Source organism: Pongo abelii, chromosome 15 (assembly GCF_028885655.2).
Source record: "Pongo abelii isolate AG06213 chromosome 15, NHGRI_mPonAbe1-v2.0_pri, whole genome shotgun sequence".
In the NCBI taxonomy this organism is placed as follows: Eukaryota; Metazoa; Chordata; class Mammalia; order Primates; family Hominidae; genus Pongo; species Pongo abelii.
Genome location: NC_072000.2, coordinates 78,553,121 through 78,570,383, shown reverse-complemented (window position 1 = coordinate 78,570,383; position 17,263 = coordinate 78,553,121).

The following is a 17,263-nucleotide window of genomic DNA, read 5'->3' as shown; positions in this document are numbered from 1 at the left end:
CCATTAACCCTCTCTTTGGGGCCCAGGACTGCCTCAGGCTGTCCATATCTCACCATCTCAGCCAGCTGCCAGACAGACTGGCCATAAGATGTATTTCTGAGAAGTATGTGTAAATCTTACTTGATGAATTCCATTTTAATGCTGTAAGAGAGATTAAAATTAAAATTAATGTCTTTAATTCTTTTTTTTTTTTTTTGAGTCAGAGTCTCACTCTGTCACCCAGGCTGGAGTGCAGTGGTGCCATCTCAGCTCACTGCAATCTCTGCCTCCCGGGTTCAAGCGATTCTCCTGCCTCAGCCTCCTGAGTAGCTGGGACTACAGGCGCCCGCCACCATGCTCGGCTAACTTTTTGTATTTTTAGTAGAGATGGGGTTTCACCATATTGGCCAGGCTGGTCTCGAACTCCTGACCTCGTGATCCGCCTGCCTCGGCCTCTCAAAGTGCTGGGATTACAGGCATGAGCCACCACGCCCGGCCTCTTATAGCTCATTTACTGGGCACTTACCATGTGCCATTCACTGCAGTTAAGCACTTTACATGAAGTTCTCACTCCTCAGGACCATAAGGAAAAATCAAATTTCTCCATTTTATAGACAAGTAGACTGAAGCTCTAGGAGGTTATGCAGCTTGGCTGAGGTCACCCAGCTGGAAGGTTGCCAGATTCAGCAAACAGACATATAGGAAGCCCAGTTAAATTTGCATTTCATATAAATAATGAATAATTTTTTAGTATTGCATGTCCCAAATATTGCATGCCATATTTTATCTGGCAACCCTTCCCAGATGATAAGTAGTAGAATGTGGCCTAGAATCCAGGTCTCCTGATTCCCTGACCTTCCAGTGGGAGGACTAGGGAGTATTGCCTGGAATTCTTTGGAAAGAAACCCCTTGTACTAACTCTTGGACTCCACCTCAGACATACTGAATAGAATCTCTGGGAGTCAAGCCTAGGAATCTGCACTGGTTTTTTTGTTTGGTTGGTTGGTTTTTTTTTTTAGATAGAATTTTGCTCTGTCACCCAGCCTGGAGTGCAGTGGGGCGAACTTGGCTCACTGCAGCCTCCACTTCCCGGGTTCAAACGATTCTCCTGCTCAGCCTCCTGAGTAGCTGGGATTACAGGCACCCACCACCACGCCCAGCTGATTTTTGTAATTTTAGTAGAGATGGGGTTTCACCATGTTGGCCAGGCTGGTCTCAAACTCCTGACCTTAGGTGATCTGCCCGCCTTGGCCTCCCAAAGTGCTGGGATTACAGGCATGAGCCACCACGCCCAGGCGGAACCTGCACTTTTTAATAAGTATCCTCACCTTCAAACCTCTACTCCCCAGATATTTTTTTTGAACTTTGAATTTTGAGAGCACTTTTGTCTCTATGCAGCTTGTAGATGGAGAAGCCCACATTCAGCTGTCCTGTGGCTCCCAATATTCCTAGTATGCTTTTTTTTTTTGAGATGGAGTCTCACTCTGTCACCCAGGCTGGAGTGCAGTGGCACGATCTCCACTCACTTCAACCTCCACTTCCTGGGTTCAAGTGATTCTCCTGCCTCAGCCTCCCGAGTAGCTAGGATTACAGGCACATGTCACCATGCCTGGCTAATTTTTGTATTTTCATAGAGACAGGGTTTCACCATTTTGGCCAGGCTGGTCTCAAACTCCTGACCTCAGGTGATCTGCCCACCTTGGCCTCCCAAGGTGCTGGGATTACAGGCGTGAGCCACCGTGCCCGGCCCCTAGTATGCTTTTTACGTTCATTCAGTCATCCATCCATAAAACTCCTGACAGATATTTATTGTTTGAAGGCTTGTCCTGCCAGCCAGGGACAGAAAGGAGAACTGGAGGCAACCGGAGCCCTTGAGGAGCTTCTGTTCCACTGCAGGACACTGACAAGAAAACAGACACAATAGGAATACAGGGGGTGTTGGGTTGGACAGCTCCATAGGGGCTATGACAGGATTTGCTTTAGAAGCAGAGGGACAGGGTGGGAGCAGTCAGTTGCAAATTTCAGGGGATTCGCTTCAGTGGAGTCTTGAAAGGCCAATAATTGTGTTTTCCTACCAAGGGGAGAACAAACAATAATAGATATAAATTTTAGACAGTGGTTACAATTTGCAATAAGAAATGAATTTAAATAGGCCAGGTGCAGTGGCTCATGCCTGTAATCCCAACACTTTGGGAGGCTGAGGAGGGATGATCACTCGAGCCCAGGAGTTCAAGATCTGTCTGGGCAACACAGTGAGACCCCATCTCTACAAAAAATATAAAAATTAGCTGGGCCTGATGGTGCACTCCTGTGGTACCAGCTACTCAAGAGGCTGAGGTGAGAGGATTGCTTGAGCTCCAGGAGGCAAGAGGTTATAGTGCGCCATGACTGTGCCACTATACTCCAGCCTGGGCAACAGAGTGAGACCCTGTCTCAAAAAATAAATAAATAAAAATATGGGGAGCCGGGCACGGTGGTTCACGCCTGTAATCCCAGCACTTTGGGAGGCCGAGGCAGGTGGATCACGAGGTCAAGAGATCGAGACCATCCTGGCCAACATGGTGAAACCCTGTCTCTACTAAAAAACAAAATACAAAAAATTAGCTGGGTGTGGTGGCACGCACCTGTAGTCTCAGCTACTCAGGAGGCTGAGGTAGGAAAATCGCTTGAACCCGGGAGGCGGAGGTTGCAGTGAGCCAAGATCGCGCCACTGCACTGCAGCCTGTGGGACAAGAGCAAGACTCTGCTCAAAAAATAAATAAATAAATAAATAAATAAATAAATAAATAAATAAAATAAAAATACATTTTAAAAATGCAAATGAAAAGCTGGGCACGGTGGCTCATGCCTGTAATCCCAACACTTTGGGACCCTGAGGCAGGTGAATCACCTGAGGTCAGGAGTTCAAGACCAGCCTGGCCAGCATGGGGAAACCCCACCTCTACTAAAAATACAAAAATTAGTGGGGCGTGGTGGCGCACACCTGTAATCCCAGCTACTCAGGAAGTGAGGCAGGAGAATCGCTTGAACCCAGGAGGTGGAGGTTGCAGTGAGCCGAGACCACGCCACTTCACTCCAGCCTGGGCAACAGAGCAAGACTCTGTCTCAAAAAAAAAAAAAAAAAAAAGGCAAATGAAAGAGAGCAAGAATGTGGGCTCTGGAGCCAGACATCCTGGTTACTTCCAAGTTCCCCCACTTACTAGCCCTATGACCACATCCATGTACCCCACCCCATCCTTTCCATGCCTCAGTTTTGTGTTCTGTGAAATCAGTATGATCATATTCTCTTCCTCATTGGTTGGGTGTGCAGGTTAAAGGAAATAATCTATATAAAATGCTTCATGCAGCTCCTACTTAGTAAATATTCAATAGAGGTTAACATTAACAATTTTCCTCTCTTTTCTACACCTTCCCTGCAGCTTACAAATGTGTTGTAACAGCTTTCCATCCTTGATCCTGGATCCTCCTCTTATTACTGACACATTACCTGTCCCCATTTGTGGCACAACTCTTTGAAAGAATTGTCTGTAATTCCCATTTCCATTTTCTCACCTTCCTGTTTCTCCTGAACCCACTCCATGGAACCTGCTCTTGTCAAGGCCACTGATAAACTTCATATGCATTTCTAGTGGGCAATTCTCAATCCTTATCCACAGCCTTTCAGGAACATTTGACACAGTTGATCCACCCTTGCTGCTGCTGCTTCTCCTTCTTTTTTTTTTTTTTTTTTTTTTTTTTTTTTTTTTTTTTTAAGAGATGGGATCTGGCCAGGCGCGATGGCTCACACCTGTAATCCCAGCACTTTGGGAGGCCAAGGTGGGTGGATCATGAGGTCAGGAGTTTGAGACCTGCCTGGCCAAGATGGTGAAACCCCCATCTCTACTAAAAATACAAAAATTAGCTGGGTTCAGTGACGGGCACCTGTAATTCCAGCTACTTGGGAAGTTGAGGCAGGAGAATCGCTTGAACCCAGGAGGTAGAGGTTGCAGTGAGCCAAGATCACGCCACTGCACTCTAGCCTGGGTGACAGAGCAAGACTCTGTCTCAAAAAGAGGCCGGGTGCGGTGGCTCAAGCCTGTAATCCCAGCACTTTGGGAGGCCAAGGCGGGCGGATCACACGATCAGGAGATTGAGACCATCCTGGCTAACACGGTAAAACCCCGTCTCTACTAAAAATACAAAAATTTAGCTGGGCGTGGTGGCAGCAGGCGCCTGTAGTCCCAGCTTCTTGGGAGGCTGATGCAGGAGAATGGCGTGAACCCAGGAGGCGGAGGTTGCAGTGAGCCAAGATTGTGCCACTGCACTCCAGCCTGGGCGACAGAGCGAGACTCCGTCTCAAAAAAAAAAAAAAAAAAAAAAAAAAGCGATGAGATCTTGCTCTGTCACCCAGGCTGGAGTACAGTGGCATAATCATAGCTCACTGCAGCCTTGAAGACTGGGGCTTAAGCAATCCTCGCACTTCAGCTTCCTGTAGTGGGAGCAGCTAGGAGTACAGGAGAATGCCACTATGCCCAGCTAATTTTTTTATTTTTTATTTTTTGTAAAGAGGGAGGTCTCACTATGTTGCCTGAGCTGGTCTCAAGCAATCCTCCTGCCTCCACCTCCCAAAGTGCTGGGATTACAGGCATGAGCCACCGTGCCCAGCCAGGGCTTGCTTCTTGAAGCACTCATTTTTCTTTGGCTTTCAGGACAACACATTTGTCCAGTTCTCCTACCTCCCTGGCTGCTCCTTCTCCATCTCCTTTGCTGGCTCTTTACTACTAGATGTTGGACTCCCAAAAGGTGCGTCCTCTGACCTCTTTTCTTCTCAATCTACAGTCACCCCTTAGGTGATCTCTTGCAATCTACTAATTTAAAACCCCACCTTTCTTCTGATGATTTCCATATTTATGGCTCCAGCTCAGACATCTTCCCTAACTTCCAGACTCAAACAGCCAATTGCTTATGTAACATCACCACTGGGTGTCCAACAGGCATCTCAAATTTAACCTGTCCATAAACAAATTCTTGATTTACCACCTGTTCCTCACACATAATCTGTTCTTTCCCCAGAACTCCCAACCCCAGTAAATGGTACCACCATTCACTCAGTTGCTCAGTCCAAAGCCTTAAAGTTGCACTTGAAGCGGGGTCTTTGATAGCTCAGTCGGTAGAGCAGAGGGCTGTTTGGATGAGCTGCAGAACCACACTTGATTCTTTTTTCTCCATTCACCACATCCAAACCCAAATCTGATTGTTTCTATTGTCAAAATACTATAAACATACATCCCAAGGGGGCCGGGCACGGGCCGGGCTCATGCCTGTAATCCCAGCACTTTAGGAGGCCAAGGAGGGTGGATCATTTGAGGTCAGGAGCTCAATACCAGCCTGGCCAACATAGTGAAACCCCGTCTCTACTGAAAATACAAAAATTAGCCAGGCAGTAGTGGCACAGGCCTGTAATCCCAGCTACTCTGGAGGCCAAGGCAGGAGAATCGCTTGAGCCTGGGAGGCGGAGGTTTCAGTGTGGTGAGCCAAGGTCAAGCCACTGCACTCCAGTCTGGGTGACAGAGTGAGACCCCATCTCAAAACAAACAAACCAAAAAAAACATCTCGAGGCCAGGCACAGTGGCTCATGCCTGTAATCCCAGCACTTTGGGAGGCTGAGGCAGGTCGATCACTTGAGGTCAGGAGTTCAAGACCAGCCTGACCAACATGGTGAAACCTGGTCTCTACTAAAAATATAAAAATTAACTGGGCATGGTGGCACATACCTGTAGTCCCCAGCTACTTGAGAGGCTGAGGCACAAGAATCGCTTGAACCTGGGAGGTGGAAGTTGCAGTGAGCCAAGATTGGGCCATTGCACTCCACCCTGAGCAACAGAGCAAGATTCCATTTGAAAAAAAAAAAAAAAAAAAGGCCGGATGCAGTGGCTCACGCCTGTAATCCCAGCACTTTGGGAGGCCAAGGCAAGCGGATCACCTGAGGTCAGGAGTTCAAGACCAGCCTGGCCAGCATGGTGAAACCCCTTCTCTACTAAAAATACAAAAATTAGCCGGGGCCTTGCGTGGTGGCTCACACCTGTAAATCCCAGCGCTTTGGGAGGCCGAGGCAGGCGGATCACCTGAGGTCGGGAGTTCAAGAACAGCCTGACCAACATGGAGAAACCCCGTCTCCACTAAAAATACAAAAATAGCCGGGCATGGTGGCGCATGCTTGTAATCTCAGCTACTCGGGAGGCTGAGGCAGGAGATCACTTGAACCCAAGAGGCAGAGGTTGCGGTGAGCCGAGATCGCGCCATTGCACTCCAGCCTGGGCAACAAAGAGCGAAACTCCGTCTCCAAAAAAAAAAAAAAAAAATTAGCCGGGCGTGGTGGCACATACCTGTAATCCCAGCTATTCAGGAGGCTGAGGCAGGAGAATCCCTTGAACCCGGGAGGCAGAGATGGCAGTGAGCTGAGATCACGCCATTGCACTCCAGCCTGGGTGAGAGGAGTGAAACTCCGTCTAAAAAAATACATCTCTAATCTAATACTTTTCACTTCCTCTATAGCAAGTACTAAGGTCTCTCAACCTTAGTACTATTGTCTTTTTTTTAATTTTATTTTTGAGACAGGTTCTTACCCTGTTGCCCAGGCTGGAGTGCAGTGGCACAATCATAGCTCACTGCAGCCTTGAACTCCTGGGCTCAAGCAATCCTCTTGCCTCAGCCTCCCTAATAGCCTGGACTACAGTTGCTTGCTACCATGCTCAACTAATTTAAAAAAAGAGATGAGGTCTTGCTTTGTAGCCCAGGCTGGTATAAAGCTCCTGGCTTCAAGCAATACTCCCATGTTGGCCTCCAAAAGCGCTGGGATTACAGGCATGAATCACTGTGCCCAGCCACCACTGAGATTTTGTTTTTGTTTTTTGTTTGTTTGTTTTTTTTTGGAGACAGAGTCTCACTGTATCCTCCAGGCTGGAGTATAGTGGCACGAACTCTGCTCACTGCCACCTCCGCCTCCCAAGTTCAAGTGATTCTCATGCCTCAGTCTCCCAAGTAGCTGGTATTATAGGCACCTGCCACCACGCCCAGCTAATTTTTGTATTTTTAGTAGAAACGGAGTTTTACCATGTTGGCCAGGCTAGTCTTGAACTCCTGAGCTCAGGTGACCCGCCCACCTTGGCCTCCCAAAGTGCTGGTATTACAGGCGTGAGCCACCGTGCCTGGCTCACTATTGACATTTTGGACCAAGTAATTATTTGTCATGGGGAGTTGTCCTGTGCATTATTGTAGGATACTTTGCAGCATTCACTAGAAGCCAATAGCATCCCCCAGTTATGACAACCGAAAATATCCAGATATTGAACAAATGTTCTTGGCTGGTAGGGAGAGTTGGGGAGAGGTATGTGGATAAGCTACAGCAAAGTCACCCTGGTTGAGAGCCACTTCTCTACAGCTCTGTACCATTCTATAGTCCCCACCAACCTGTCCCTTTCTATAGTCCCAACCATGACTCTCTCACCTGAAATACCAGAATAGCTTCCTATCTGATTTCCCTACCTCCATTCTACCTCTCCATACAGCAGCATCCAGGGTGATCCTTTTAAATCATCCACTAAATTTTGTCACTCCTGTTTTTAACCCTCCAATGGCTTCCTGTAACAATAAAGATTCAAATTTTTTGTGATAGTGTGCAAGACTCTACATGACCTGGCCCTTGTGCATTTCCTATCACTCTCCCCTTGTTCGTTGCACTCTGGCCATGCTGGCTTCTTTGCTCTTCCTTGAACATCTCAAGAATAATCCATCCTTGCCAGGCGCGGTGGCTCACGCCTGTAATCCCAGCACTTTGGGAGGCTGAGACGGGCGGATCACGAGGTCAAGAGATCGAGACCATCCTGGCTAACACGGTGAAACCCCATCTCTACTAAAAATACACAAAAATTAGCTGGGCGTGGTGGCGGGCGCCTGTAGTCCCAGCTACTCAGGAGGCTGAGGCAGGAGAATGGTGTGAACCCAGGAGGTGGAGATTGCAGTGAGCCGAGATCGCGACACTGCACTCCAGCCTGGGCGACAGAGCGAGACTCCGTCTCAAAAAAAAAAAAAAAAAGAATAATCCCTCCTTTGGGCATTTGCATTTGCTGTTCCTTTTGCTTAGAATGCTCTTCCCTCAGAATCTGCATGGCTCCTTCCTTCACTTCATTCAGGTTGTTTGTTAATTTGTTTGTTTGTTTTAGATGGAGTCTCGCTTTGTTGCCCAGGCTGGAGTGCAGTGGCGCGATCTCAGCTCACCGCAGCCTCTGCCTCCCAGGTTCAAGTGATTCTCCGCCTCAGCCTCCCAAGTAGCTGGGACTAGAGGCGTGCAACAACACACCTGGCTAATTTTTATATTTTTAGTAGAGACAGAGTTTCACCATGTTGGCCAGGCTGGTCTTGAACTCCTGATCTCATGATCCGCCCACCTCAGCCTCCCAAAGCGCTGGCATTACAGGCGTAAACCACCACACCCAGCCTCATTTAGGTTCTTTAAAACGTCCTCGGAGTGTCCTTCCCTGACCACCATATCCCAAGAAGCACCTCCACCATCATCCTCTCTCCCCATATGCTGGGTGATGGACATGTTGACCCACAGCCCAGATTCCCTTTCAAGGCAGGACTTGTTGCCCCAGCTGCTGGGAGTGCCGTAAGCAGACAGCCTTCAGCTATCAGCTCCTTTGAGAATCGCCTCAGCTACAAGAGAGAATTTGCCCGAGGTTACGCCCTTTGCAAGACATCCCACGCCCAGTGACTGATTGGGGTGGGGTTAGAAAGGAGGGCCACTGTGGCCCAACAGGAAGCAACTGAGATGGGCCATGTCCACTCTAGTGCTCCCCATGGGGTCGGCTGAGGCTGTAGTAGGGCCTGCCTCTCAGCTTGATTCCTCCCTCTGCCCAATCATGCTTCCTTCATCTCCCTACCAAGATGCAATCTCTATAGTCATTGAGCATGATAAGCATTGTCTCAGGGTGTGGATCCAGTGGACCCTACCTGTGACACCCACTGTAGTTTTCTTAGCACTATCTGATTTATATTTAATATCGTTTTGTATCTGCCTAAGGTCTGTGAAGGCAGATACTTTGTCTTGAAACTGCTATATCTCCAGCACCTATGCCTGGCACATACAGAGTAGTTGCTCAGTAAGTACTTTTTGTTTGCTTTTTTGTTGTTTTGTTTTGTAGAGACAGGGTCTTGCTATGTTGCCCAGGCTGATCTCAAACTCTTGGCCTCAAGCAGTCCTCCTGCCTTGGCCTCCCAAAGCACTGGGATTATAGGCATGGCCACCATTCCCAGCCTGGTCAATAATTACTGGATGTTGAACGAATTATCACTGTTGCCGGTCGTGGTGGCTCATGCCTGTTATCCCAACTACTCGGGAGGCTGAGGCACAAGAATCGTGTGAACCTGGGAGGTGGAGGTAGCAGTGAGCCAAGATCACACCGCTACACTCCAGCCTGGGCGGAGTGAGACTCTGTCTCAATTTAAAAAAAAAAGAAGTATCACTGTCATCTCCTTAATACTGTTGGGTCTCAGAAAACAATACCCCAAAGTATGGCACTTTGGCATGCTGATACTTTGAACTGAAAGACATTGGAAGGACCTCAAAAGCAAAGTCTCTTTCTTCTCGTCTCCTTTTCTTCTTTCTCCTGCTTCCCTTCCTCTCCCAAGGCAGGCCATAGAAACTAGAACCCTTCTTCTCCAAAGCCAACCATAAAACCTAGAAATAGGACTTTAACCTTCCTCCATCCTTCTGTGTAGGAGCTGGCCATAAAATTCTGACCTACCTTGTCTGAAAATAGACCATAAGACCTTCATTTCAGAAGGGGCACTGCCCTAAACCCAGGAGAAAGGAACACCACACAAACAGGCCAAGAAGAATCTGAACACAGGCCTTGCTGGGTTTCCCCACTCAGTCTGTTACTATTAGATCATTCCCTTTCTGTCTAATCACAGTTCAACACAGCTGTCATGCTTCATTGAATCTAAGCATAAAAATGAAGTTTTTGGCTGGACGCAGTGGCTCATGCCTGTAATCCTGGCACTTTGGGAGGCTGAGGCAGGCGGATCATGAGGTCAGGAGATCAAGACCATCCTGGCTAACACGATGAAATCCCGTCTCTACTAAAAATACAAAAAAAAAATTTAGCCAGGTATGGTGGTGTGCACCTGTAGTCCCAGCTACTCAGGAGGCTGAGGCAGGAGAATTGCTTGAACCCAGGAGGTAAAGGTTGCAGTGAGCCGAGATCGTGCCACTGTACTCCAGCCTGGGCCACAGTGTGAGACTTCATCTCAAAAAAAAAAAAAAGAACAGTTTTTTTCTTGAGTCTTTTGGTCCTCATTTCTGAAGGCTCCCACGTCACATACAATTTTGATTAGATAAATCTGATATGGTTTTAGATGGACATGGTGGTGTGCACCTGCAACCCCAGCTACTGGAAAGGCTGAGGCGGGAAGATAGCTTGAGCCCAGAAGTTCAAGGCTGCAATGAGCCATGATCACACCACTGTACTCCAGCTTAGACAACAGAGCAAGACCTTGTCTCTAAAACAAAAATTAAAAGAGAAAGTTATAAATTGCTTATGCTTTTCTCTTGTTAACCAGCCTTTTGTTATAGGAGTGGTGGCCATGACCCTTACGATAAGGAGGAAATTTATTACACCTTTCCATCCCTTCAATACTCTAAGATTACTCTATGGTTGGGGAGTCCTTGGGTGATATCTAATATAAAGGCTCCAACTGTTTTTTGTTTTTTGTTTTTGAGACAGTGTCTCGCTCTGTTGCCCAGGTTGGAGTGCAGTGGCACGATCTCAGCTTCCCAAGCAGCTGAGACTACAGGCTTGCACCACCACACCCAGCTAATTTTTGTTTTTGTTTTGTAGCAGTGAGGTCTTGTCATGTTGCCTAGGCTGGTCTCCAACTCCTGAGCTCAAGCAATCTTCCTGTCTCAGCCTACCAAAGTGCTGGAATTACAGGTATGAGCCACCACACCCAGCCAAGGTTCCAACTTTTTAACAGACTTGCAGGGGCCTTAATCTTTCCAAAATGATTCCAGGGTGGAAACAGGCCAAGATGGTTTCAGATCTAGAGGACGTGACAGCAGGGCTCTGCTCAGCTGACAACTCTGTCCCTCCTGCTCACAAATTTAATAGGCTGTTCTCACTTGGGGAAGATGCCACCGTCCTTTGAACCAGCTACACTGCAGACATTTTGACCTGGTCAGCCCACAGGATAAATTTTAGATTAAGCAGCTATTCTTGAGTATTTTTACACACTTTCATGTTTTTTAAGAACATTCACATTGCTCAGGAATTTCTTTTTTTTTTGCTCAGGAATTTCTTAGGATAGCCATTAGATGTGGGTCGCTTTATCATTCTAATTTTATACACAGGGAAACCTAGGTCAGAGGAGTAGCTTCACTCATCCCAGAAGTGTTTAGTGAACACCTTCTATGTGCCATGCACTGGGCTGGGTATTGGAGGTTGACTAGGCAAGCTCCTTGGCTAGCAAGGGAAACAGACAGGTCCAACTCTGTCTATAACTGAGGTGTGAACCAAGAGCTTGGAGGACCAGAAGATAAAATGATTGCTTCTCTTTTAGGGTATAACCTCTGAAGAAAATTTATTGTATAGGTAACATTTTAAAAAACAAAACACAGGCCAGGCGCGGTGGCACATTGCTGTAATCCCAGCACTTTGGGAGGCCGAAGCAGGTGGATCATGAGGTCAGGAGTTTGAGACCAGCCTGACCAACATGGTGGAACCCTGTCTCTACTAATAATACAAAACTTAGCTGGGCATGGTGGAGTGAACCTGTAATCCCAGCTAATCAGGAGGCTGAGACAGGAGAATCGCTTGAACCCGGGAGGCGGAGGTGGCAGTGAGCTGAGATCCTGCCACTGCACTCCAGCCTGGGCGCCAGAGCAAGACTCTGCCTTAAAAAACAAAAAACAAAAAACAAAAACACAACACAGGCCAGGTGCGGTGGTGCATGCCTGTAATCCCAGCACTTAGGGAGAGTGAAGAAGGCAGATCACTTCAGCCCAGGAGTTTGAGACCAGCCTGGGCAATATGGTGAAACCTCGTCTCTACAAAAAATACAAAAATCAGCTGGGTGTGGTGGCATGTGCCTGTAGTCCCAGCTACTCGGGAGGCTGAGGTGGAAGGATCGCTCGAGCCTGGGAGGTCGAGGCTGCAGTGAACCAAAACTACATCACTGCACTCCAGCCTGGACTACAGAGCGAGACCTTGTCTCGAAAAAAAAGAGAGATTAAAAAACAAAACACTTAAACATACAGGCTCTTTGGTCAAACTGCCTTTTGCCCCCTCCATTCCTTGCATTCTGAATTCCTACAGATTGCAATCATCTTCAGTGGGTGCACACTTATGCACACACAAACATGCTTTTAAAAAACAAAATATGGAGCCTATCTTCTTTTAAACTTAGCCATATTTGGGATATATCCAAAGATGTTAATTGCAGCATTATATGTAATAGCAAGAGACTATAACCCACTAAAATGTCTGTCAATAGGAAACTAGATATATAGTTCCTCTGTAGAGACAGTCCCTGACTTATGATGGTACAATTTGACAATGGGTTTGTCACGAACTTAACAGTGGAAAAAAGTAATTACTTAAATCTGTGTATGCTGGCTGGGCGCGGTGGTTCATGCCTGTAACCCCAGCACTTTGGGAGGCCAAGGCAGGTGGATCACCTGAGGTCAGAAGTTCAAGACCAGCCTGGCCAACATGGTGAAACCCCGTCTTTACTAAAAATACAAAAATTAGCCAGGCATGGTGGAGCACGCCTGTAATCCCAGCTACTTGGGAGTAGCTTGACCCCAGGAGGCAGAGGTTGCAGTGAGCCAAGATCACACCACTGCACTCCAGCCTGGACAACAGAATGAGAGTCTGTCTCAAAGAGAGAAAAAAAAAAAAATGCAAGCTGCAAGACAGAGTGTTTAAAAGGAAAAGGAGTATTTGTGTTTGAGTGTGGGTATGTGTGAAATATATTAATACATATAAGTTTGCATATATATAAAACATTTCTGGAACGATTCCCAAGAAGCTGTGAACAGCTTGGCTCCGGGGTGGAAGACAAAGTTATTTTTCATTATATGTCCTATCATCTTTTGTGAAATTTTTTTTAACCACATGCTTTTCAATTTTTCAATTAAAAAACTAGTTAATTAAATGAAACAATAGGGCATGGACATTGTTCAATGTTTAATATTAATGTCACATTTAGCTCTTATTATTGCCAGGTAATGTTTAAGTCTTAATATCTTTTAACTTGTTTATTCCCCAAAACAACCCTCTGATGTGGAAACTATTATTACCCTCATTTACAGATTTTTAAAAACTGAGGCTAGGTGCAGTGGCTCATGCCTGTAATCCCACCACTTTTGGAGGTCAAGGCAGGAGGAACGCTTGAGGCCAGGAGTTCGACAGCCTAGGCAACATAGTGAGGCCCTGTCTTTAACCCCCCAAATTTTTTTTAAAGAAAATTTTAAAAACCTCACCGGGTGCAGTGGCTCATGCCTGTAATCCCACCACTTCGGGAGGCCAAGGTGGGTGGATCACTTCAGGTCAGGAGTTTGAGGCCAGACTGGCCAAGATGGTAAAACCCCATCTCTACTAAAAATACAAAATTTAGCCAGGTGTGGTGACACATGCCTGTAGTCCCAGCTACTTGGGAGGCTGAGGCAGGAGAATCACTTGAACCCAGGAGGCGGAGGCTGCAGTGAGCCGGGATTGTGCCACTGCACTCCAGCCTGGGCGACAGAGCAAGACTCTGTGTTAAAAAAAAAAAAAAAAAAAAACAGAGGCAGCATGCCCCCAAGGTCACACAAATACCAAGTGATAGAGTGGGGATTTGAACCCATGCAATCCGGCTCTGAAGTCCATGTTCTGAATCACTATGGCAATGCTACTTCTTCTTCTTTTTTTTTTTTTTTTTTTTTTGAGATGGAGTTTTGCTTTTGTTGCCCAGGCTGGAGTGCAATGGCGCAATCTCGGCTCACTGCAACCTCTGCCTCCCGGGTTCAAGTGATTCTCCTGCCTCAGTCTCCCGAGTAGCTGGGACTACAGGCATGTGCCACCACACCTGGCTAATTTTGTATTTTTAGTAGAGATGGGGTTTCTCCATTCTCCATGTTGGTCAGGCTGGTCTTGAACTCCCAACCTCAGGTGATCCACCCACCTCAGCCTCCCAAAGTGCTGGGATTACAGGCCATGGCACCCCGCCATCTCCTTCTTATTAATAGCTGCAAAATATATTCTACACAGTGACGGTGTCATATTTTGTTTAACTGCTCCTCCTTTGATAAGCATTCTGGTTGCTTCTAGGATTTTGCTATTACCTTCTATGCTATAGAAACATCCTTGTGATAGACCCTTTGTCCTTTGTGCTTTTGGGTAAATATATTTATAAGAGAATTCCTGGAAATGAAACTACGGCATCATCTAAAATTTGATAGTTATCACCAAATTATTTTCCTTCTTTTAAAAAAACATCAATTTGTCTTCCCTTTATCTACGTATAAGAGTGAGGAAGTAGCACAGGACTCTAGTCGCTGAAATAAGGGAAGTTCGGTCCCATTAGAAAACAGTATAAGCAGAGACAGTGACCTGTGGGTTTTTTTTAATTTTATTTATTTACTTTTAGAAACGAGGTCTCGCTGTGTTGCCCAGGCTGGAGTGCAGTGGTATGATCATAGCTCAATGCAGCCTCGAACTCCTGGGTTTAAGCAATCCTCCCGCCTTAGCCTCCGTTGTTGAGGCTGCAGTGAGCCCTAGCCTCACTGTGTGTTTTTTGAGGTTAGGGATTGTCTGGTTTATCTTTGTTCAACAAACAGCACAAGAATCACTTAAGAGCTTTAAGTGGGCTGTTGATCTGGTTTACATTTGTGCACATTTCTCTGGCTGCTTTGTAAAAACTGGGTTAGAGCTGGGGGAAATTCAAGTGTAGAAACCCAGTTAGAAGGTTTTGCAAATATTTGTTAAACAAATAGCTATTGTACTCTTATGAGTGCTTCTGGAAAATGGGGACACAGTAGTGTGAACACAACAGACATGGTCCTTGTCCTCCTGGGGTGGAGCGAGAAAGGCATGAATGAAGTAAACGCACAAAACGAAAATATAACCAGCTACAATAAATGCTAGAAGCAGGAAAAAGTGGGCTGCTGTGGAAGGAAACAATAAAGGGTGGTTAGGAAAAGACTCTCTGGGGAAGGGACATTCACAGTGGGGATGGAAGGAAGAATAAAAATCAGCAGAAGAGTAGAGGAAAACAAGGTTTGTTTTCTAGCCCCTAAAGAGGTTCAAACAGAAACTACCTGGGCATGGTGGCATAAGCCTGTAATCCCAGCTACTCAAGAGGATGAGGCACAAGAATCACTTTAACCCGGGAGGCAGAGGTTGCAGTGACCTGAGATCATACCACTGCATTCCATCCTGGGCAATAGAGCAAGACTGTCTCAAAAATAAAAAAAATTAAAAAACAGAAGTTAGAGCAATAGGCAAGGCCAGGGCATAAGAAGCCTTGAAGAGCAGGGCGCAGTGGCTCATGCTTGTAATTTCAGCACTTTGGGAGGCCGAGGCGGGCAGATCACTTGAGGTTAGGAGTTCGAGACCAGCTTGGCCAACATGGCAAAACCCCGTCTCTACTAAAAATACAAAAATTAGCTGGGCGTGGTGGTGGGCGCCTGTAATCCCAGCACATAGGAGGCTGAGGCAGGAGAATCACTTGAACCCGGGAGGCAGAGGTTGCAGTGGGCCGAGATCATACCACTGCCCTCCAGCCTGAGCAACAAGAGCAAAACTCCATCTCAAAAAAAAAAGAAGCCTTGAAGGGCTTTAAGTGGACTGTTGATCTGGTTTACATTTGTTCAGATTTCTCTGGCTGCTTTGTAGAAACTGGATTAGAGCAGGAGGAAATTCAAGTGTAGAAATCCAGTTAGAAGGTTTTGCAGAAGGACATGAAAATGAGATAATAGTAGCTGGTCTAAAGGGGTAGAAGAGGAACCTATAAACTAAAAGAGTGTTAAATGACATATGATCAATTGCTATGTGTAGACCTTATTTGGATCCCAATTTTTTTTTTTTTTTGTAGAGATGGGGATCTAGCTATGTTGCCCAGGCTGGTCTTGAACTCCTAGGCTCAAGCAAACCTCTGGCCTTGGCCTCCCAAAGTTCTGAGACCACAGGTGTGAGCCACTGTGCCCAAGTGGATTGTGAATTTTTTAAAAACCTAGAAAAGAAAAAAATAAAATAAAAAGAAAACATCGATCACAGTTATGAGCTAATTAGAAATTTGAACTAATTTTAAGTTGGCTCTAAACCCGGTAGCTTACGCCTCTAATCCCAGCACTTTGGGAGGCTGAGGCAGGTGGATCACAAGATCAGGAGTTCGAGACCAGCCTGGCCAATATGGTGAAACCCTGTCTCTACTAAAAATACAAAAATTAGCCAGGCGTGGTGGCGGACGCCTGTAGTCCCAGCTGCTTGGGAGGCTAAACAGGAGAACTGCTTGAACCCGGGAGGCAGAGGTTGCAGTGAGCCAAGTTCACGCCACTGCACTCCAGCCTGGGCAACAGAGCAAGACTCCATCTCAAAAAAAAGAAAAAAAAATTGGATCTTATCCAAAAGATAACTCTGAAATATAAACTCAAATATTAACAACCAATATGATATATGGCCTTTTGCTATGCTTCATTATGATTTTTCTATACAGATATTTACATATATATTTATTTTCATAGTTGAGATCACATTTTACATCAAGTTTAGTATTGGTGTAATACTTTTTTTGTTCAATGCAATACACTCTTTTTTATTGTGAAAGCTGAATTGAAATTAAAAGATCTATAAAAAACTGTCATTTTTGGCCTTCAAGAGCACCAACTCTCATGATCAAAAAAGGCCACAACAGGGCCAGGCGCAGTGGCTCACGCCTGTAATCTCAGCACTTGGGGAGGTGGAGGCAGGTGGATCAACTGAGGTCAGGAGTTTGAGACCAGCCTGGCCAACATGGTGAAACTCCATCTCTACTAAAAATACAAAAAATTAGTGGGGCGTGGTGGCGGGTGCCTGTAATCCAAGTACCCAGGAGGCTGAGGCAGGAGAATCACTTGAACTTGGGAGGAAGGGGTTGCAGTGAGCCACAATCCAGCCTGGGCAACAAGAGTGAAACTCCGTCTCAAAAAAAAAAAAAAAGGGCCACAACAGTTAAGAATGTATTATTTGATTTTATTGTATACTAAGTGGTGGGCACAGAGCAATTC